Source organism: Achroia grisella, unplaced genomic scaffold, assembly GCF_030625045.1.
Source record: "Achroia grisella isolate CSIRO2021 unplaced genomic scaffold, CSIRO_AGI_Agris_v1 utg856, whole genome shotgun sequence".
Classification (NCBI taxonomy): domain Eukaryota; kingdom Metazoa; phylum Arthropoda; class Insecta; order Lepidoptera; family Pyralidae; genus Achroia; species Achroia grisella.
In genome coordinates, this window is record NW_026713045.1 from 2,081,433 (window position 1) to 2,102,995 (window position 21,563).

Genomic DNA, 21,563 nt, shown 5'->3' on the forward strand with positions numbered 1-21,563 from the left:
CTCTTCCTACCTATCTAAATTATTACATGTCGTAATTTTAAAATCGGTACAGATATTTGCATGTACATATATAAATATTGGACTCGAATTTTGTCCGCGATGTGTAGCCGCAATCAAATGTTTTGTTAATTAATAAGATAATCAAACAGATAGTAATGCCTTACTACAATTTAAAGACGTTATCATAGAAAAGATATAAGTTGCTTATTATCTATTTGTAGGTAATAGCCAAAAATATTATACAAAGGAAAGATTCGATTGAATGTATGTTTGTAATAGACAAACTCAAAACATACTTAATATTTCAGAATCGTATATTATTCCGGAGTGAAGGAGGCCTATATATTATCTTCTATGTGTATAAAATTCTCGAGTCACAGGATTAGTTGCTATAATTCTCCGAAACGGTGTAACCGATTTATTTTATAAAATGTTATATATGTTCTTTGTAAAAAAAGTTACCACTAAGTGGTAAGTGTAGTCGAAGCCAAATTATTGTTTAAATTAATTGGACAAAATTTATTATTATTTTTTTATAATTCGGCTGGATTAAAAATACATACATAAATTTTCAACCTTCTACCATCAACCCTTATTTTTAATAGCGATATTAATTTATATGGCAAAGCAATATCAAGTGTTCAAATATACCAAACTTGCAAAGATACCCAGGTGAAATCAGAGGGGGCCACTCGTTAAAATGTAACTTAGATATGTACCGAATAGGAAATTTATTGAAATAAAACGTTATCATATGAGTAAATAATGAAAATCATAAAAGAAGCAATTAAGTTATGTTAGTATCACCAAAGCTTACCAAACTTGCCTCTAACAATTTCTGTTCGATAGTTTCCTCGTCTATACTTATCTATGAAAATTCTAAATTCAAATAACAATTTAATCTCTCCATAAACACAATTACATGATATGATTGTGTCTATCATAATTTTGTAAAGATTACAAGTAATTAATAATTGTTACAGGGTCATCGTAGTAGATTAGTAGTAATATACTGGCAGGTGTGATAGTTTACATTTTAGCCCATTTCAAAGCCGTACCACGACTCCAAAGTGATGTCATCTTTATATATAATAAAATCGTAAAACGTGACGAGGCGAAAACTATCTGTTTTCTGTTTGTGTGTTAATGATTCACATACGTGTATGTTGTTCATTGCACGTCAACATATAAGCTAAATTAATATTACAAAATAATCTTCCAAAAGGGAAGTTCGTTTTGCGTTTGAAGCATTTATTTTATTAGTTTTAAATACGCCATCTATAGTTACTATTGTTAATTAGTTTATTAATAAAATTAGCAGTTCACGCGGTTCCACCCGCATGAAATTTATAGCTCATGTGTTATTCTGATGTATAAGGTATATTACTGTAATATTTCATTTTTTTGCGTCAATATTACGCTGTCTACTATTGATAATTAATTTAGTAATAAAACTAGCTCCGCCCGCGACTAGCTTTCACCCAGAAACTTTCACGTTTATAATATTAATAATAAGATAATGGCCTTGTACAAATGCATTTTTATTTTTGTCATTTGATTGTCATTAACAGATGACAAATATATGTACATACTGACGAAGTTACCGGCATCAATAATAGGTAATAGTAATAAAATAGTGTCATAAAATGTTATAAATTAAATTTTGATTGACATATAACTTGTCTATTGTATAAGAGCCGAGCCCAAAAGCCCGCATACTTGTTATTTCGGAAATAATATTTATTAGGTCACTACTAAATTGAAATATTTAATTGAAAGATAAGATCCTTATAAGTACTTATTAGTATCTCATATCTTTAGCGGGCACGTAAATAAAGCCAAGTTTTTATGTTTAGACTCTTTAGTTTCGTAATCATTCATAACTCGTCCCATGATATACTAGATTCAGACAATATTGATTTCTCATTTTGATGGTATATATAGCATGTGCGTCAAACTCTCTAAGACTTCCTGAAGGTTTTTCTTGCAACTTCTGCAATAAAAGTCAGGTATTGTGGATCTTACTTCGAAAGGTAAGTTAAGCAATGGTAATAGTTATATTAATTTTTATACTATATTTTACCTCATTTCATTTGGCATTAAACTAATTTTGCACTCGTAGCGACCTTCACCTGTGTTTTGATCTCAATAACTTATTTATTTCTTGTAAGCATTAAAAGGTTAATCTTATAATTAATAATCATAAATAACAAACATCTTTTTAACGCTCACGAATAGATGTGACATAAATCACAAATCAGTTTTATGTCGCGTGTAATTTATGACTGTCATTCAATGTGAGATATAGATATTGGGAGATAAGGTATTTTTTGTTGAGAGTAGATATATCTGTGTAGAGACGTCATTGACTCTATAATTGGTTTTCATTTTGGTATGGAACCCTGTAGTTAGTACAATTATTTAATCATCATTTATGTATAATTAAGTTGTAAACTGATCGTGACTGTACATTAAGTATTTCCTAAAAAGTATTTTTTACTTCAGAATCACGATTGAAGTCAAAAAATAGTTATTAGTATTTTTATATTTTTATCTGTATGTTTGTGCACGGTGGTCTAAGAAAGAACTTAATAATGGCGTCGCCTTTCATTGAAAAAGGGTTTCACAGATATATTGGAATGCGTACTGTAACAATTTGTGTTTGTTTCATACCAATTGGATAACAAACAATAAAGTTATTATTATTCCATAAACCGTTTTTAATATAATTATTATACCTATATAAATATAGAATGTATAAATAATATATTGTGGCACTGTGGAGTGTTCTAATTATAGATATTGACCAGTTCTGGTGCGGTACGCGTACCGGCCTCTTGGAATAAAGCACGCCACCAAGTATCAGGTTACATCGAGCGGTGCACTTGATCATGCTGTTGTCTGCACTCTTTTATTTGTATGCATTAGCATTGACGTATTTTCATTAATATACTAGAGAAGATCCTTCATACGACATTATACTTTACATATGCTCGAAAATGAGAACTGTTTTTTTGTTACATTTGTATTCATTTTTATTTTGTTTGAACTAATTATTTGTATTCCACGAATTATTAGATTATATTTATTGGTACTAGATATTTGTCCTCCTGTATCCTCATCTGTGGCGCAAACTTGTTAATTTCAATACATGTTTACAGTGCTATCGTGCGAACTTACTATAATACTTTAGAAATATAATATTATTTCAAATTACTTCACAAGTTAGTGTAAAATTTTGTGATATTACTATGATAAATGGAATATTTGATATTAAAAAGTAGAAAACAAATAATATCGCTCGCGACTTCAATAAACTTTCATTTTATTTTTACAGTTTTGGTCTCTACGGACAAGAATGTTTTTCGTTATATCCTAGATTATAGGTTCGTTTAAAAAAGCACATCCCTTATAATAAGCATTTACTATTATCACATATAATATAATATTACACTATTATTAATATACTTAAACGGATTTTAATACGAATAATTATATGATATATAAAGGTACTGGCTCAATGTTTCGACTAAGTTACACTAGTCGTGGTCACGAGCAGACTAGAGTTGGCATTTATCGGAAGAATTCTTAATTTTTAAATATATTAATGATTGAAGTGCGGTGTTCGTACCACAATTGAGTAAAACATTGATTGCGACATAAGCACTATGTTCCAATCACTGTTTTCTAGTACATCAGAAAATTACTTCAATGGTTTGATGCTCTCCTTTGTTTTTTATTCGTATCGCTTTGAGCGCTAACCGCACAGGCCGCGCCGCTTAACCCTCGCCACAGTTCTCGCCCACATCGAATTAGGCTCACTAGTCCAATAATAATCTGCGTGTAACCATCTTTAAAATCAATATCCATTTGCCATAAACGTCTTTTGTGGTATTCTTTATAGTTGAATTTAATGCTGAGTTTGTAAATGACCATCTCTTGTTATTAAAGAGAAGTCTCTAATAACAAAAGTACAGGCATTGTTTGTAAACGAATATATTACTTACAGATATAAACATATCTTTTGATAATGATTATTGTTATAGATGTTAAAAAATACATTCACGAATGTTAATTTAGCTTAGCGCTTAATTACAAAACAAAGAAAGATAAATACAAAGAGACTAATTTTTAACGGCAAAATTCGCTGAAACTGTGTACATTTTTAATTGCGCCAAAGAAGAACTCGCTAGTTAATAACAGTTTACTGACGCATGTCGCGTGCGCTTTTGAGTGTTATTTTTTAATATAATTAAACTTGGATAAATAATAATGATTAGAAGTAGTCAGTATTACGGCAATGCCATAAAATAGAAATATTCAAGAAAAGGCATCTTGAAGATTTCAATGACTGAATTTCTTAAACATATCTGCAACACAACACAACTGCAATTTCAATTGTATAATCTGTGTTTTAATAATAATTTCTTTACTCTTATGTGCCGTTGTATAAAGCAATACCATATACCCTTTAATTGTCCCAAATATTGCACTCATTAGAGTACACACGTAACATCCAATGGGTACAGGAATCACAGAAATTGCGTTGGCATGTCAAAATATCAGTGGTAATAGAACGGGTGGAGTGCGTGCGCTGGGGCCATGCCCCGACCGACCAATTTATTCGTCGGGACGTCAGATTTCGAGGGCCTCGTTACGACTAAGCCTCCAATTAGACTTATCCCTAATTAAGAGATGCCAATAAATTACCCTCCATCACGGGCTAACGAAGACGCGCCGCACTAATAACGTTAATTGATTTTGAGTAATGAGCTCGAGTTTTGATGGAGCCGATTGGGGAACGAGAGAAAGCATCGATCGCGATATGATATTGATGCCAATATGCTCTATAAAGGTACACTTTCTTAGTAGTTCTTATTATTGTAGTTTCAGAATTGAAAATCCAATTTTATCTAAATAATGGTCGATTTAAAATAAAATTGTTATAGTAAGATAATCAACATTAATAATATTTGCGGTAGAAATTATGTAGCATCATTGTATTATTAAAATTAAAATGCCTGGAGCGAGATGCTAACACTATTCTTCTTAAATCTTACGTGCATATCAATCTCATTAGGAGGCCTCTCAACAAAAATAAAAAATGACATAAAAAATGGATATAGAAATCATATAAAATTTATAAAAAAGATGGTGGGCAAGCTGCCAGTAAGTTTTTTTATTCGAAAACTTCTATTAAATATACTATATTTGCTCCTACTTAATTCCCTTTAAAACTGATTTATCATCTTGCACATGTATACCCATACGAACAGAAATATAAATATGCAATTGCATTTTTTTTGTGGATGATAATGGAATGGTGCACCCCGCCTGCGCTAACGGTTTACGCTGGCGGGGCACCAGTGGAGGATGATAAGATGAGCATGAGGTCAGATCAGTTAGCCCACCGTGACAAATTCACCAGGAATTTAACATAATGGTTTCCAGGGGGAACCGCGTGGAGGTCGACCTGACATGGTACATTGCTAGCTATGGGGTTATCAATTCAAATTAGTAACAATCCCCTTCCCCCTATACAATGGCATGGCAGTTGTGGACCATATAATTTTTACCATTACGATTCCTTTTTGTATACAAATATGTATATAAATTTACTCTCATCATCGGAAGAAATCAATTGTAATAGCATCAGAACCGGTTTATATTTTATATATATCTTGAAATGTACAATAATATCAAAATATGAATTACTATAGAAATTCGAGCTTAATTATTGAGCACAAAGATTTGTTTCGGTTGAGATATTATTTGATAAATGGCATTTTAAATGCAAACCCATAATTAGCTATAGTATCTTTAATTTGCCATGCATGTGCAGGCGTGGAAAGACCATACTATAAGTGATTCAGTGGTACAAGTTCTTTATGTTTGTAATCAAAACCTGAAATTAGTGAATTAGCAAAGTACACAATCTTGGGACCTATTCGAAGTCCTGACCTGACTTAGAATTTGAAATTTTTGTATTCACGTTTTTTTGTTATAGTGGTCTCGTCTGTACTGTTTACTAATTCAGTAATATTCTAATAATGAAGCATTATATTTAGACTTCTTTAACCCAATATTGGACATATCATGCTTGGTTTATGTAATATACATTTAACATCTATGTCTTAACACAATATATACCTTAATAATCTGTCTTAAGATATAGGTATCGTTGAGAGTTGAATCTATGAAATTTTACAAATGATTCGATAGACATCTTGAAATTGGGTATCTTATGAATGTGTTCCTTTCTAATGAAAGTCATCGTTCATATAAAAGCGTGATACTTTATAATACTGATGACTCAATAGGATAATGGTCTTCATAACAATGATCAATTATAATTCATCAATATTAATTTAAATAAATTTTATGGCCACAGTTCATATGCGGCTTTAAGTTATAGATCGTAAAGTTTATTTTCACGGGCAGTCAATGTTGCTAACGAGACGTTACAACATCTTTGTTGAACAATGGGAAGAAAAGGTACTGGTTTGTAATTACATGGTTAAGTTTTACGAAGATGAAACTATTATAGGGGGCCCACTTATGGTAAGACTGACAAGCGCAAATTAACATAGGTATGCTTTGAAAATGTTTAAACTGTTTTACCTCCTATCTACGTTAAAAGTTTAAGCCCCATTCTGACTTATGGGTACAACAAAAGATCTTCCTTCTGTAGAAAGTATTTATTTAGTGAGTAGGTACTATAGATATAATTTTAATTAATAAATATAAAAATACAAATTCTCATCAAAAATAATACATTTTCTTAGATTCTTGTATCTCAGAATTGTTGAAATATAATAAGTTAAATGAATATAATATTTAAAAATTCCTAAAACTAATGTCGTACCTTTGAAGTCGTAATATTAAAATATTCATCACAATTTTCTAAGCAGATTATCAATCTGACTATATTTCAAGACATGTAAATAATTATTCTTTCAATATATATATCCATATATTTAACTCCAATCTTTTTTTTTACTACATAAAATAATAATAATGATATCTCTGACAGACAGTTCGCACAACGTCGGCGTCGTCTAGTCTCAAGTAAGCAAAACTTCTGTTATAGGTAATAGACAACTGTTATAATTACTTAGATATATATATTGTAAATACATACATAATATACATAGAAAACATCCAGATCGATACAGACAATCATACTCATGAATACAAATTGTTGTACCGTGCGTGGAATCGAAACTGCGACCATCGGCAGGAAAGCGGTGTGACCGCTAGACCACTGAGGTCGTCAGAAAGGAATATATTAATACAATATTTGATATAGCTCATTTCCAACCTATTTAAGTGTACCTACTGGAGATGAAGTTGTAGGGCTTGCGCGTGCGATCGTGACCGGTATCTCCGTATTCCATCGCAGATACGCGATCGCATCATCTCATTATACAATACAATCCTATTACGAATGTCTTTCTCGTTTGTACGCTAATAATACCAGTTTAATAATGTTTATTAAATAAATCAACGTAGCGTTATAATTATTATGCATATAATTTATAATTTACCTGCTTCGTTAAGAAAGCGTCACTGAGCGGTGGTTAACACCGCGAAAAACCTCAAAGTACGTAAATTTAAATTTGCCGACACCAAAAAATAACGAGATGACATACATACTATGATATTATCTGGGAAAATAACAATCCAAGTATAATATTATTACCTACATTATTAGAATATAAAGAATGCAATAGAAAAATTGTAGAGCTAATGAGCTAATGATAAATATATTTTCACCTAGCGATTATACCTACTGATATATTCCGGCCACGAAGAAACCGACTTGAATTGCATTATGAAGGAGAATTCAAAATTTATCTCTTAGAATTTCATGAAATTTATACAAGAATACGCAATAAGCGCCCAGCTTTAAAAAAATATACATATTAAAATCGGTTTACATACAAAAAAAATACTACGTAATCTATAAAACAATATAGTTGTAACAATATAGTAACCTTCTCCTTTTTCGAAGTTGGTTTCTGACTCGGAGAAATATGAAGGCTTATTTAGATTTGTAAAAAGATAACAATATAAAAAACATTTTTTTTACTATTCTGATTAAACCTTAGTCTACAAATCATTTTAGGAATCGATAAAATCTTATTACTCGATATTATTAGTAAGTTGTTATCAATTCCAGAATTGCTATGTTTTATTATAATCGTAGTGATGTTACAAAATATATTTGAAGTAGAGTAATTATAAGAAGTTGTCTAGAAAATGTAAACTGAGACAATTAGTTTAAATTAAAATATTTTTATGTGACTGAATATCATGTGGTAATGCTCACGTGTTGTCTCTCCTGAGGAAATGTCCTGATATCGTGTACAGTAATCTACCTTTAATCACCCTTCTTACAAAGCAAGCTGATTAACGGCTGAAATAGGCACGACAGAGGTTTCAACAATTGATTGTTTATTTCATTAAAATGTTTATAACGTACTATATATTCATTAGTTAACATTAAAAATCTTATAAATGCGGTTCTTCTATAGTAAAAGTGTTCCTCTGACTGATGTATGTGTGTATAACATTTCTCAAACATTAACATTCAATGAAACAAAACAGACATTGATATCCTTATTTCTATCTATAATAAGGTTGGCAATTGAATGTGACATGTATGACACGAGTTGGCTTTAAGTATTGTCACGTGCTGGGCGAGTCTGGCTCCAGCCGGTGACAGTAAATAATGAAGAGCCTGCTTGCACCACTTACAATACCATTACTTACCATAATGAGCGGGCTTTGATAAGGATGATGCGTTTAATTGAACTATAAGAGATATGAATTCAATAAGATATGGGTTAAGTAGTACTTAAACTGCTTTTAATATTTAACTTGACTTACAAAGTGTATTAAGAGTTACTGAAATTTTATTAGTTGATTATGATATTCGATAATGAATGATTTATAAATTGTAGTTTATATCCTTCTCTACCACAAATACTTCTTTCTTATATGTTAATTGTATGACATTATTTTGAGCAGGTTTATGAAATACTTTTCCAAGTTTACATAGAATAACTTCCCAAAGTTGCATCGAAATTGGATGAATGTTTTAGCAACACATAGAGGACAAACTTAATTTTTTATTTAGAATGATTGCAAATGGAATTAAGTATATAGTATAAATGTAGATTATAGTATGAAAACCGATTTTTTTAAACTTGTCATTTAAGCATTGGGCTGATTAAAATATGACTATAATAACGGATGGTTCATCCGTATTACTTTATTACTTCTTAGCAATACTCATTTTCATTTGCTATTATGACTAATTTACCCTGTTTATGTAGAAATTAAAATATGAAAAAATAATACATGTTTATTTATTCTCCAACGACTAAACGCCGGCTCTAGAATGTAACATGAAAATATACTTTATTATTTATCATTTAATAAAACATAATTATAATAAATAATTACAACAAATTCCTTCATAAATACCCCAGTATTATGTACTGTTCGAAAGTAGGTAAACAAGAAATTCGTACCAAATTAACATTCACGTTATAAGGTGAACCCGATGTGATTAATTAGCGAACTGGCTAATTAGCGAGTAGAAGTCAACTCATTAGTAAGCGTAATTGAAATACGCAAGCCTCGGACTTTTTCGAGAAAAATCTTTGATTAATTTACTTATAATATTGAAATTCAACCCTATTTATAAGGGCATAAAATATATCGATGTGGTAACTGATAGTAAGAATGTAATTTGTTGCCATTCTTTCACGTTGCAGTATGTAAAAAGCAATAGAAACAAAGTAGTAAGTTGTGCATAAAAACCAAACAAAATTGCATCATGACTGAAAAATAGGCGCGGAATTATAATATTGCCTAGGGTCCGCTTTAGACTTAGTCCGCAACTGAGTATGTATATAATAATATTAACTGAAGAAAGGTGGGTTCTACAATTTATACAAATAAATAAAATTGAATTTTCTGTGTGTAATTTAAAATTAACAGATTTTCACTCACTGGAACCATAACAAATTTTTTTTTTCCATTATAACATTTTCACTGTATTTATTATTAGGCGTTGCCTTTAAATTTAAGAGGAGCCAATACCTTTCATAATATCAGATACCTATTTGCTGCTGCCAAGTTACTACCAAGTCACAAATCAGCGTATCTTTCCGGAAATTGTATAGATGGATTGTGAGACTTATAGGCAATACCTATAAACATGGTAAATAAAATATTCCTTCACTAACTATTATCCGTAATCGTTGGCGTTTAAGGCATTGTCACACGCCTCGCATTCCGATCGATTTATTTGAAACTAATAAAACATGTCTATTTATTATTTTCTCCTACCTAAAATCTACAAGAGGTAAGGCAATGACATGTGAAGTTTTAAATCGAGTACTATTAATAACAGAATTAATTATAATGCCTCTGTGGTCTAGCGGTTTAGCACATAGCTATACTTCCGATGATGCGGATGCGATTCCTCGCACGATACAAACCTTTGCGAGTATAATTTGTAGTAGTCTGTATATATTCTATGTCCATAGAATACAACCAGTATATTAAGCATTATTTATAACAAAAAAAGAAAAGTCAGGTTATATAGTTAACTATACCAGTACATATACATTCTGTGATGACGATGTTTACTATTTATAGATCAGAGAACTGTTTACAAACGGAATAGGAATTCCCTAATTATTAATTACGATAAAACTATAGGTTACATGTCCGCAAGCCTGATTAATGGATTTAATTGAAAACATTATAGATTTTCCTTATTCTTGTATTTTATGATAATTTCAAAAGCGTTTTTATCACACAATTCTAATGCTATTTGCTGTAGCTGGCCTTTATAACTTCATCGGACGAAAAACGGGGCAAGTCCAGAAGGCGTTCCAAAGCCGTGAAAGGTCTTACGGATTGGATGAAGACCAATTCCTGGCTGAGGGACTCCTGTCTAAGAATATCACTATCGGTTCAAACCTTGACTCATGCTATCGTGATTTCTAATTAAAATATTTGAAAGAGCATATAGGCTGTCAGTCGTTTCGGGTATAAGAAGCGTGTTCAGCACATACTGGGTCATTTTCAAACGAGCAATACAGACAACAATTTCACGAAAATAATACTTATATATATATATATATGTATTTTTATGCGATTCAGGGATAATTGATAAAAAAGAATACAACAACAAGTAATTTACACGTTTTATTAAAAAAATATAATCAATAATATAATTCACGGAATATGTATTCTGAATATAGCATCTATTCATCACATCTATATTGTTCTAACATAACTATTATAAACTCTATAATAATGACGTCTTACATGTATACCTATACTTATATCATAGTAGCATGCAATTAAAAAAAATTAATATTGGGTACAGTTTTAATTTAAGTAACCATTATTAAATTAATATTTTATTTTTACTAATACATTAATAACTAGATGTAAATATGTGATTTTTTTGCATAGCTCATGATTAAGGTAAGTATCAACTTAATGTTCCGAACTTCAGAAATATTCCATACTGAGAGAAATCGAAGTGCAGACGACTGCATGCCTACCTGTGGCGGCCGTGGGTCATGGGGATGCGGAGAAAATATATCGATAAAAATATTTAATAAATTTTCCCATCACTAAGATTTTAATATTCTATTATCTGTGTTATGTTTGATAAAACTGCTTTAATAGTTGAAATTAATACTGTATTAACTATTATTATTAATGAATTAAATAAGGATTATTATCAATAAATATTCATAAATAACAGGAATTTGGACATACTAATTAAAATATTTTTGTGAAATACTACTAACTTAAATATATACTGTCAAATAGTTACTTACTTACACGTTTGGTAGTGTAAGTGTAAAATATCTTGTAAGTAATACTTTCGAACAATTAAAATTAAAGCAATTTAATTTCTAATTAAATTCATCACGAAGTAACCTCTTGCGAGTAATAATAACCTGTAACACGTACTACACTCAAATGAGTAGTAGTTAACTATAGGGATCAATCTCATTTAGATAAAAAGGCGGATAAACTAAATTAATACAGTTAAACAGCATTCGGGTTACGAACGGCTCGAAATCAATTTAGCGTAGCGTTTGCCCACTTATCGACTATTGTTAGTCCGAGATACTTGCTTTGTGACGTTTCCCATCCCTACGGGCGCCCGGCGGGTGGTGTTCGATGATTGATGGCTGGCCGGCTGCGTGGTGCGTGCGATAAGGACCGCCATATCGGCAACAGTGTAACCTCTCCCTTTCGGGCACAGCAGGCCAGCGACGTAATTGAATGGCAATTACCTGGGCTGTAAATATGACACAAGCGCGTAATTGTAGGAGTGGAACGCGTGAGGCCCGGGACCGCAGCGTGAACTGTGAATGCAGCCTTTGAGATGAAATATTGAAATCAGCCGCACATGCATCTTCATATATTGTCGAGCTACCGTCTTTTATTTTATTGAAATACCTAAGATACCGTTTTTAATTAGTTTCTTTAAATTATTTTTATTTTTAAATTTGGAGGTATTATTAAATATATTTGTTAAAATTAGTATTGAAACAAAAATATATAAAAAATACGGACATACATAGAGATGAAAAAACACTGTTATATTTTTTACCACTATGGCAAGAAACAACTTATCTGATTGTAAACAATTACTGTGGTCATAATGGTCAATCATAGATGGTCAAACACAAAGGGCGTGCGTAAACAACTCCTGACATACGTTATTATGTATTTTTAAAAATATGATATGTAATTGTATATGTTGTATTCTTGACATCTTAGCACTACCACAGATAACATAATATTACTTAGTACGATTACAGTTCTAGGAAATCATAAATTTATAAAAGTAGCGTTAGGTCAGTGAGTATAACAGTCGTAATTCATTTCAACCATGTGACCCTGAGAATGACATCATATCAAATTCCATCGTAAAAACTTTCATAACATGACTTTCATTTTAGCTTTTTATTTTTCCAACTGATCCCGTAAGTATTTCCATTTTTTAATTTAATATACACAATCAGCTGTTTCCCGGCATTTCAGTCATTATGGAAGCCCTTAACATATAGTTAGCAGTTAGCAGTCCTTCGCTTTATTAGCATACAATTCTCACTAAACTCTCGGGTATTCTTAATTATATGTATATTGTACAAAAAAATATGTGAAAATAATGTACACTTACTATGTTTATGTAGGTATAATACCTTAAATAAAGTTGCTTAGAAAAGAAAACCTTTTGATGAAAGTTTTAATTCCTTTCATATACATGTACTAATATATAAAATAAACTAATACAGAAGGCGGAACTGTTAATAACTGTCTATTACGTTTATAGACAGTATACCGACGATAGCGATGTTTACATTTAAACTGTTAATTAAATATAAAATTTCCATACTAATAGCCACATGCTAGTGCGGAGGGAAACACCGTTGTGCCCGGGGCTACGCCACCTGTCTCGTGCCTGTAGATATGTTTGTAATACATTAAAGTCATACAATACATCGATTCACCAAGAACAAATATAGATTTGTATAACCAAAAAGTCTTATTACCAACTCCTAATACATCAACTGTAGATATTAAAGTTTCTTAGGCAACTGGTTCTCTATGCTGAGCAATTTCAAAATTAACATCACAATAAGTTATGTCATTTGTTTTATTGAAGAACAAGTATAGAATCTGCAAGAAGAAATAATTTGATAACATGATTGAACACCGAACGATTGGTTTTAATTGGCATAGTGACGAATTCGTATCAGAACGCAGGGACGAGTGGAACGGGTAGGCGACCCTCTTGTCCGCCACTCACTTTTTCTCTCACCCTCCAACAATCAACAGGTAGTTTGATGAAGTACCGAAATTTTGGAAAATGAGATTATGTTCTCCATAAATAAATGTGACGATTCCAATGATTTCGTTTCGAATCTTGATTGTAAATCACAGATGAACATAATTGCGTATATTGTATGTGTCTGTCAAATTATAATTTAATATAAATAGATAATAAGAGTAATAAAATGTGCAGAAGCTGTTGATTACATATTCCCCCATTCATTTACAAACGATTACTTTCTGAACAATAAATACATGATTCGTGTCTTTGATTAATTCAAAGCCAATTTCATATCAAATCCTTCATTAAACTGATCTCGTGTACAATCGCTCATTTAGGGCATTCTCACGCCTCATTAAAGTCTTTTTCGTGATTCGGCGACCGCGTCTACCGTTTCCCCGAACACAATGAGCGAGTGATTCGGCGGCGAATAACGAGGGCATTTTGTTGGCCGCCTCTCACGTCCGACGCCTTCCGACGCTCAATGAAAGTTTACCTGCAGCCGTAACGAGCGATTTGTCCCCTGCCCCGGGCTCCGCACCCCCGGCCCCAAATCAAAGCCCATTCACATCTGCATGCCGACACAATGCTGGCAATTAGGCCGCGCTCGGCCCTACAATCGAACTTAATGTACGCTGGATGCCCGTTTCGACACGAATCTCGAGTTGCAACCTTCTTATATGCATTTTGAGAGATTAGTGCAAATCGAAGAATCTTCTTCTTACTTGATGCACACGCTCAAAATTAACAGATGTAACTATCGTTCTACTGAACGATAGTTACTGTTAATTTAGTGATGCTACAGTCTAGTCTGTCACTAAGTTTATTATACCTTTTTGGATTTCTTTTAAGTAATTTTTATATTAATTATTATTCACATGTAGTAAGTATTTACAACGCTGATTTAGAAATATCACAATTCTAATCTGTAGTGAATATTGGCGTAAGCGTCGTCTTAAACATATTTTGAAAGAAAATAAATAATCAATGCGTACATTCAATGTGCGCATATCTTATTCATGTTTAACATCACTATGACGGTGATTAAATTTCTGAATCATTTGGACAAATGAGTTACAAGAGTGTAACCTCTGGCAGCTGGCAAGCTACCAAGGTGTCTTAGGGTCAGTTCGTGCGTCGATAGATACTTCCTTTGTGAAGTACTACAAACATAGGTCAATCTGCGTATTATGTGAATACACCTGCTTTGTTGTATGGTTGTCTATCTGTTAAAGGGTTATTTTGGTTAATAATACGTATTGTAATGATGTGTGGGTTTTGATAAATGAATAGCTTATTGATCATTGTTACAATTATAGAGAAAAATAAGTCTATGATAATATTTTCTTTTCTTTGATTTCCTATTTTATTAATAATTTGTAAACAATTACTACTTTTTTTAAGGTTTTACACTGAAACATATCAAGTACACAGAATCCAATCACTCGTTCGTTTATTTTATTATGTATATAATATTAAGACTTGTCATTTCGTTATAAGTTATGTTTTAATTATGTCCAAAGTTTAGATAACACTGTCATTAAAAATTCACGGGATTTTACCAGGTTTTATTTATTACTATTGAGTTTCTGATATTTCGGTAGTGTTACAACCGCGATAATCATGGGTAAACTGAAGAGCAGCGGGTAGATGTTAAATAAATAAAATTATAGATAGACATATTCATCTACCATTACACGTCTCCGTTTGTGGCTATTATTGAAACTCGCTCGATACTCATCTCCACAAACTACACTCACTAGGTATATCTTCACGTACACGCAATACACTTTCCGATCGCGATTTTTGTTTATGTTTAATCATCTCAATATCTGGATTTCAGGTTTTACAACGATCTACTTGATGATATATAATTAAAATATTATATTATAAAATGTTGTAGAAGATTTTAATAATAGTTCCTTGGGTTGAAAGACAAACGATTCAATATTATGTATCTATATTTACTTACTATCTACATATTTAGCCTCTCTTTGGCAGTCTCTAACTTCTAAATAACATTTACTTCGGCCATTTACGAATATCTCTTACCTTTTCTTACATATACCATTCGGCAATCTTGTTCTGACCTATTAAAATTGACTGAATAGTATTTAATTACTGCCAGTAAAGATAAGCACTAATCATTTAGCAGACAATATCTGACACAACATAATTTACATGGAATAACATTTACATAACGTCCAATGAAATATGGACGTCTAACGTCAATTAAAATATGAAAAATGTTGGTAATTTTGTTAGTTACGTGTGTACTTTCAGGGTATTTGGCAGATCTCCCGGCGGGACGCTGATTTGTAAACACCACATATTGGATCTTATTAATTGGAGACGTAGTCCATTTAGGATAATTTAACTGAATACGTATTAAATTATGTAATATTGTTTTTGAACGATTCTATTATGTATGAGAACTTCCACCTTAGTATATTTTTTATGTTAATAGATATTAAAATCTTTAATTAACATAGAAGTGTAGAGATTTCGAATTCAAATTACAAACAGTAAGAGTCTGATCTTAGTCTAATTTAGATAAAATAAAAATACGTACATCTGTGGCATAGTCTCTACTTTTGTATACCTATTTGTTAAAAGGAAGTAAACAAATCTTTTAAGAGTTCTAATCATAATGTTTTGGAAATTAAAAAAAATTAAATTTAGCGCTATTGGTATAATTAATAAAACCATACTATTTACAAATGCGTAAGTTTGTCTGTCAGATTATCCATTTGTTACCTTCTCATGACTAAACGATTGAACGAATCTTAATAGAATTTGCCGTGAAGACAGGTTGTATCTAGAGAACAGACATAAGCTATCTTTCATCGCTAAAAGCAGACGAAATCGTGGGATGAAGCTAGTAAAGAATTCACAATTCTTGAGTGTACCGTTTGCAAATGCGCAGCCGGCTGGCAGACATCACAATATTCGACATTTAGTGCCCTCGTGTCGTATATTATACGCGTTTGTCTCATACGTTTTACAACGAGCACAATACTGAACTGGATTATCGTATATACCATAAATAAGTAGCTATTACTAATAGAATTGTTTTAGTTCTATACTATACTAGCTACCCGCCCTGGCTTCACATAGATGTACATATATATTTTACATATAAACCCTCGAATTCCTGAATCACTCTATCTATTGCTAAAAACTGCATTAAAATCTGTTGCGTAGTTTAAAAGATCTAAGCGATCAGACATCAGAAGCGACTTTATTTTATGCTAAATAAAGATTAGCTGAACAACTTCGTCTGCATCACACTTACTTGACATTTATCATTATGTTTAGCCCCATTTACATAATATCTTTTTAAATTATAGCCTATGTGTATTACTGTAAAGTTTCATCAAAATATATTCAGTTGTTTTTCCTTGAAATAGTAACAAATAACCATTCATCCAGACTCACAAACTTCCGTGTTTATAATATTAGTAAGATTACAAAGATGTTTTTCCCGATTTTCTTTGGTCTGTGTTATACACGTGTTGACACATATTTAACAATATACTTTGTGAAAATGTCGTTTTAATCATCAACCTATTTTTACATGAAACATAAGCACATAATATATAAAGATCAATGAAAGAAATAGAAACGTTATATTTACAGTGTGAACATGAGTTTATTAGTCACTAGTTAGAAGTTTAATTTTAATTATTAAAAATAAATATGTGGAATATCATTGGGGGACCATGAAGATTACTTTGTCATGTTTAGACACAATAAAAAAGTATTTGACCTTACTTTTGCGCTGTGGCCTAGTGGTTTAATAATAATAATAATAATAATAAACTCTTTATTGTGTACATAGAAGAAATACAATAAGAAAAAAATTAATATATGACTACGACCCCGAAAGTCGTGTTCAAAGTTCAAATAGGCTAATAAAACATTGTAAATTTATATTTTTGATTAACTCCCCTGTAATTGAATCACTGATAACAAAGAAAATTATTCGGGGAGACGAAAGACGACTGTAGGATCGCATATAACCACGTCGAATTCCATCTATATACATATCTAGCATGTGAAATCTATGAGCATGTTAAATATTCATTATAACTCTAACAGTTCAGTTCAGGTGCCTCTGGCTACCCCATCTCGAATAACCGTCGTAAAAATATATTATGACGTTACACAAAAACTAGACTGGCTTTTAATTATTAACTATCTATAAGAATCAAAATAACCGAATACTGTGAAATAGTAAATACTACAATGTCACAAATTATGAACGGTTCACAATCGTGCAAATGTCGTGTGGGAGACATCTCTAGCTGCGCGTCATTAAGGAGCATTCACGGGGTCCGACAATATTCTTCATTTGCGTACTGGGACATCATTTGGCGTATTGTGACGGGGCGGTCCTCCCTTACTGCACCGGTGCAATGTGCCAACGCCTTAATTGTACCCTTGTTTTGTACAAGTTAGTGTGACGTAAGTGTACTGTCATTTATCATGAGTTACTTGATGACCTTTATGGTCATCAAATAATTGTTACTTTGTTCATAGCTTTCTTTTCCAAATCAAATCAAAATCATTTATTCATGTAAGACGTTTTATCCGCTTATGAACGTTAAATTATTTGTAGATATTAATATTCTTTCCTTACCGTCCAGGTCAATTGAGAAGAAATAGCAAGAAACTCAACTTTTAAGGCGAACAACTTTCAATTATTAAAGCGCATATAAAATTCGAAATTAAAAAAAGCTAGTGTTTTTTACTTTTAAAAATCACAAACTTAAGTCTTAACCAATCCTAAATAAATACACAAATTACAGACACGTTTCGATGATATTACACTTGGTTCTTAAACGGACTTTGGCCCACCTTAATTAGATCTATTACCCAACGGTATGTAAATTGCTCAATCTGATAGTTTCCATTAAATAATAGCTTACATTTGTTAAAAAATAAATTATAATAATGTATAATTACGGTGACCTAGTTGTTACAATAACATGTAATAGGTATTATACCTACTTGTTCATTAGTCTTTATTACACAGCAATTATATTACGTTGCCATTTCAAATGTTTTATTTGTCTATAGTTTGTTGTTTTATTTATCTGTAGTTGTATACAGAGTTTTGTGCATATAAGTCTATTATCATTCTATATGACACGATAGTGGCAATCAAGCATACATACATATATATATTAAGAATTAAATTAATTGAGTTCCTATTATTATTATATGCTAGCGTTTACGTTAGCCTAGTAGGTACTTGAATGGTTATATGACCATATGGTTTGTCTAGAGTTTTATGTCTAGTTTTCCTTCACTACATTCTATTAATGTCACTAAAATAATACGTGATATTTAATTGAAATATATACCTAATGAAATTGACTGGGATTAATATATAATTAATTTAATTATTCGACACCCAATAGATAACGTGATTAAAAACAGGAAATTATAGACACATAACAATATCGACGCAGCAATATCTATAATGTTTAATTATAATTAAATTATGCCTAATTTATATTTTAATGGGATATTAAATTAAACTGCGCTGTGTAAAAAAAATTAATTACTTAGTATTCGGGCATCGGATTAAAAAGTATCCTAATAATAATGAGTAGTCACCTGTCTCTCTAATCTTTTCATGGTTAACACTAGTTATGCGGACTCTATTGGTTTGTAATAAGGTTACATTTAGCTTGTGGCAATTGATCGATCTAATGATATTGTAGACCGAACAGGTTGTGTAACGGTGCATTTGTTTTCGTAATAAAAGCCTCGATATCTTTCGACTCTGACTCACCGATTACCACATTATATTCATCTAGACATAATGCCTGTGATTAATAAGCCCCATTAACTCTAAACAAAGATTAATGCCGAAGCGGGATCACTCAGTGCCCTCTAATTGTATCCCTGTACCAAGAAACTAACCAAATAATGTATTCTATTATTATTTTAATTAAATTTAGTTTTTTTTTTGGGAGTAGCATCTAATTAATAAATCATGAATGTAATAACTTAGCTGTATGAATAAAAACGAAAGAATGTTCATTTTAAAGGTATGTGTAAAATAACGTGAGTATATTTGAAAAGAAACTATTTGTATCCTATTCCTATTATATTCTTCACTTTTCTATTCGACATAACACTAAACTCTTTTTAATTTAGTCATATTTTATGTTTCTTTGAATATTTCACTTCCTCATTCTTCTCTCTTTTAATTCTACGTGACCAGATTTTTAACATTTTCTTGACGAAGTACCACAGTTTTTTAACTTTCTCTAAACTTTATATCAGAATCTCATTATATTCTTCATTTCAATACCTAATTCTTCTTTTACTTCGTTCATGTTTTTGCTTTCAATTAAAACGTTTTTATTATATATCAAAACATGATTAATGTAAAGGAAGTTTTTAATCAAATATCTTCATTTAGTTTTCAACACAAAGAGCTTCAAGTTGGAGAAAGTTTTAACTAATATAAGATGCTTTAAACAGAGACTATCTGAAATCCAGTAAAGTACTTATCCCTTACAATGTTACTTACATTTACATTTAATTAAGTACACGACAAAGAATTAATTGAAAATAAAAAAAATGCTAGATTAGAATATCGGTCGCTATTGTAGTGGAAATAATTGTTGTGGTTGTAGTTAGGTTATAATAATAAAATTATTTATACTTTCTTAATTGATGTTACGTTTCATAATACTGGAAAGAAGTGCGTGCGCGCCGTGTCGTTGCGGCCCACCTGCGCCGGCGCATCATGATCGATCGGGTTAAAACGAATTAGCCCGATAATGGCTCATCCATCGAATTATTGAATTAAGCCGAAATTGAGCCCGACCTTTTCCTTGTAACCCGACTCTTAACGTAACGAGTTTCCTGTATGTAAGTACCTCAATATTATGTTGTTCTTTATCTCATCTTTATTACGTACGCTGTAAGTGTCAAAATTGGTATAACTTTGTGTATATCATAGTCGTATATTCAAGGTTCATAGTGGTTGTCCATTACTTGTCGGTGTTCGTGGGAATATTGAGGAATGAAATCACGATTCGGTTTCTGTAGAAATCTACTAATTATCGACTTAATTGGTAATTAAATATTTGTCGTCCAGTGTTTTTTATTGTTTGTTAATCATTAACGTAGTTATTATACATAGATATTAATGTTCTCCATTTGTTAATAAAATGTATAATTAATTAAAGTATACATGTATAGGTCTAAAACAAGCAACCGTGGTCGTGTTTTGGAACAATATAAAGTAGCTTAACGTATTTAGATTTTTATATTTATTTAATAAATTGCAATAATTTTTATTAAGAGATTTCGTTTCCGAACAGAATCCGTAATTTGCTTTCAACCGTATTCGTACCCTAGTAAATATATTTTATACCGTCAGCAGGTAGACATGAGACTCCGTCAAAATAATTCACTCGCAACTTCATTTCAGAATGCAAATAAACTCCAATTAGCGGCACTAACGTTTCTCGGTAATATTCATTATTTCAAGTCAGGATTTTTTTCTGCGAGCGCACCGCAACCGCCACGCCACCGCTCCTTAATTAACCAAGAACGGGACGGATCCTTCAGCGTTTGCTTATTAACGTCTAATCTTTGTTGGCGTCCGTCGATCTTAATTAATTCAATTAAAGTATTATGGAGTAGG

General features: G+C 31.5%; 1 protein-coding gene across 1 annotated transcript in view; it reads left to right on the forward strand.

Moving 5' to 3' along the window:
• The window catches only part of LOC131852652 (LIM domain transcription factor LMO4), a 177,247-nt gene that overhangs the window by 44,382 nt on the left and 111,302 nt on the right, over positions 1-21,563 (forward strand). The window lies entirely within an intron of this gene.